Here is a 3,824-nt window from a genome sequence, read left to right on the forward strand (position 1 = left end):
GAGGGGAAGCTGGAAGGGGTCTACAGGTGGTGATTTTAAGGAGCCAGTGCAGAGCGAGAACCCCTGGAGGAAACCCAGGTACAGGCTCTGCCCAGCTGCAGCCCCCCCACCCGCCTTTCCCCTCAGCTCTAGTGACCCACCCTGGGCTGGGCCCCTCTTGGGCTTGTTCACAACTCTCAGCCTCTGGAAAATAGCCCCATGAGAAAGGATGGTTGAAAAATAATCTCAGTGCCCAGAATGGGCTCCAGCCTATGGCAGAAGCTCCTTAGATGTCTGTCGATTGAATGAGTATTTAATTTTCTTCAAGAACTATCTACAAATAAATTGAAATTTCCAAAAGCTTATCCAAGAGCCACCTTGGAAAGGCTAGCAATGGTAAAACTGTGAGGCCTCAGGGAATAAAGCAGTGATCGGGAGTCCAGAGAGACCCAGTGGCACACACACCCCCACCCCACTGCCCCCCACAGAGCATGGCTGCCCATGGGCTCCCAGACCTGAGAGCTGGACCCGTGCCCAGCACTGCCGCCTGAGCACCGGCCACAGCATGACCCCGTCCTGACTCCTTACCTCCACTTGCACAGCTAAGTCATCAGTAAGGCCTGTTGGCTCTACCTTGAAGACTGAGCTGAATCGCCCCACCCCTACCTGGATGCCAGGGCTCTAAAGCCCGCGTTCTGCCTCCCCTCCCCTAGGCCCTCCGCCACAGCCCCCAGCTGCTGGAGACGTGTCCGTGCAGCCCACCTGCGAAGGACACTGAGTTTGGCACAGGTCCCCAGCAGGTTTCTGTGTAAGCCCGAGTTCTCATCGCCCATTGCTTAGTGTCTAGGAGGGGAGTTGCCAGGTCACAGCGTCAGTTTCTTTTCAATTTTATGTTCTCCCCCATAACGTCCGGGTGTCTGGCTGCTGCACCCCTTCCAGCTGTGGGTAATGTCAGGTTTCCTTGTCTGCTGGATGGAGAGGCATCCTCAGAGGTGTGTGACAGTGTCTCACTAACTCGTGTTTCCAACGACTGACAGCTTGGAGCTTATTTGCCATCCGTGTATCTTTTTAGTGAGAAGTATTTTTAGGTCTTTTGTCTATTTTTTAAAATCAGGGTTTTTATGGAGTTTTGAGTGTTATTTATATACTCTGATAGAAGTTTCCTGTCAGATTTGCAAAAAATTTCCCTGGTGGCTTGTCTCAATCTCTTCACACTGTCTTCTCGTAAAGCAAAAATTTTTAACTTTGAGTGATTGGGAAAGAAATACATCAAGACTGTATATTTTCACCCTGCTTATTAAACTTATATGCAGAGTTCAGTTCAGTTTGTCTGTTGCCCCTTCTCCTCCTGCCTTCAATCTTTCCCAGCATCAGGGTCTTTTCCAGTGAGTCAGTTCTTCGCATCAGGTGCCCAAAGTATTGGAACTTCAGCTTCAGCATCAGTCCATCCAATGAATATTCAGGACTGATTTCCTTTAGGATTGACTGGTTTGATCTCATACATCATGCAAAATGCTGGACTGGATGAAGCACAAGCTGGAATCAAGATTGCCTCAATATACAGATGACACTACCCTTATGGCGGAAAGCGAAGAGGAACTAAAGAGCCTCTTGATGAAGGTGACAGAGGAGAGTGAAAAAGCTGGCTTAAAACTCAACATTCAAAACACAAAAATCATAACATCTGGTCCCATCACTTCATGGCAAATAGATGCAGAAACAATGGAAACAGTGAGCGACTTTATTTTCTTGGGCTCCAAAATCATTGCAGATGGTGACTGCAGCAACACAATTAAAAGATGCTTCCTTCTTGGAAAAGAAGCTATGACAAACCTAGACAACATATTAAAAAATAGAGACATTACTTTGCCAACAAAAGTCCATATAGTCAAAGCTATGGCTTTTCCAGCAGCCATATGAGGAGCTGGATGTAAAGAAGGCTGAATGCCAAAGAATTGATGCTTTTGAGCTGTGGTGTTGGAGAAGACTCTTGAGAGTCCTTTGGACTGCAAGGAGATAAAACCAGTCAATCCCAAAGAAAATCAGTCCTGAATATTCATTGGAAGGACTGATGCTGAAGCTAAAGCTCCAATACTTAGGCCACCTGAAGTGAAGCGCCAACTCACTGGAAAAGACCTTGATGCTGGGAAAGACTGAGGGAAAGAGGAGAAGGGAGGGAAAGAGGAGAAGGGGCTGACAGAGGATGAGAGGGTTGGATGGCATCACTGACTCAATGGAAATGAGTTTGAGCAAACTCCGGGAAATGATAAAGGACAGGGAAGCCTGGCGTGCTGCAGTCCATGGGGTTGTAAAGAGTTGGACATGACTGACTGAATAACAAGTCCCCTTTATCAACTTTTTGTTTTTGGATCTTGAGTTTGGTATCATATCTAAGAATTTTTTTCCCTAACCTAAAGTCACAAAGGTTTCTTATAAAACTTTTACAAATGTACATCTTACTTGTGCATTTATGTTTTACTTTGATGAATCATTGCATCAGGTGTGAGATACAGCATGAAGCTAAAGGGCTTCCAGTCACTCCAGCGGCATCACTGAGACAGTAGCAGAGGGCAGAGCCCACCCCCCAAACTGGGGAAACTCTGCACAGCCTTTACACCTGAAAGTCTGTTTACCTGAAAAAACCTTTTATTTCCTGAGTACCTTAAATACTAACACATTAGCGTATCCACTCTCTTCTGGAATAAAATGTGTCTGTACAAGTCTGATGGCAACCCAGTATTTAAGGGACCTACTTCTTCATAGAGAAATCAAGGGAATTCCAGAAAAACATCTACTTCTGCTTCATTGACTAAAGCCTTTGACTGTGTGGATCGCAACAAACTGTGGAAAATTCTTAAAGAGAGAGGAGACCAGACCACGTTACTTGCCTCCTAAGAAACCTGTATGCAAGTCAAGAAGTAAAGAACCAGACATGGAATAATGGACTGGTTCAAAATTAGGAAAGAAGTACATCAAGGCTGTATATTGTCACCCTGCTCATGCAGAGTACATCGTTCAAAATGGCAGGCTGGATGAAGCTCAAGCTAGAATCAAGATTGCCAGGAGAAATATCAGTAATCTCAGATATGCAAATGACACCACCCTAATGTCAGAAAACAAACAGAAACTAAAGAGCCTCTTGATGAAAGTGAAAGAGGAACGTGAAAAAGCTGGCTTGAAATTCAACAGTCAAAAAACTAAGATCATGGCATTCAGTCCCATCACTTCATGGCAAATCAGTTCAGTTCAGTTCAGTCACTCAGTCGTGTCCGACTCTTTGCGACCCCATGAACTGCAGCTCGCCAGGCCTCCCTGTCCATCACCAACTCCCGGAGTTCACTCAACTCACGTCCATCGAGTCAGTGATGCCATCCAGTCATCTCATCCTCTGTCGTCCCCTTCTCCTCCTGCCTATCCCATCCAGCATCAAGGTCTTTTCCAGTGAGTCAACTCTTCATGAGGTGGCCAAAGTACTGGAGTTTCAGCTTCAGCATCATTCCTTCCAAAGAACACCCAGGGCTGATGTCCTTCAGAATGGACTGGTTGGATCTCCTTGCAGTCCAAGGGACTCTCAAGAGTCTTCTCCAACACCACAGTTCAAAGGCATCAATTCTTCAGCACTCACTTTCTTCACAGTCCAACTCTCACATCCATACATGACCACTGGAAAAACCGTAGCCTTGACGAGACGGACCTTTGTTGGCAAAGTAATGTCTTTGCTTTTGAATATGCTATCTGGGTTCGTCATAACTTTCCTTCCAAGGAGTAAGCGTCTTTTAATTTCATGGCTGCAATCACCATCTGCAGTGATTTTGGAGCCCAAAAAAACAAAGTCTGACACTGTT

The 3,824-nt window shown here is 45.8% G+C and overlaps 1 protein-coding gene across 1 annotated transcript in view; it reads left to right on the forward strand.

Moving 5' to 3' along the window:
* Window positions 1-3,824, forward strand: part of CFAP74 (cilia and flagella associated protein 74) — a gene marked incomplete at its 3' end in the record, with an annotated part of 88,613 nt that overhangs the window by 69,605 nt on the left and 15,184 nt on the right. The window lies entirely within an intron of this gene.

Source organism: Bison bison, unplaced genomic scaffold (genome assembly GCF_000754665.1).
Source record: "Bison bison bison isolate TAMUID 2011002044 unplaced genomic scaffold, Bison_UMD1.0 scf7180017864289, whole genome shotgun sequence".
NCBI lineage: Eukaryota > Metazoa > Chordata > Mammalia > Artiodactyla > Bovidae > Bison > Bison bison.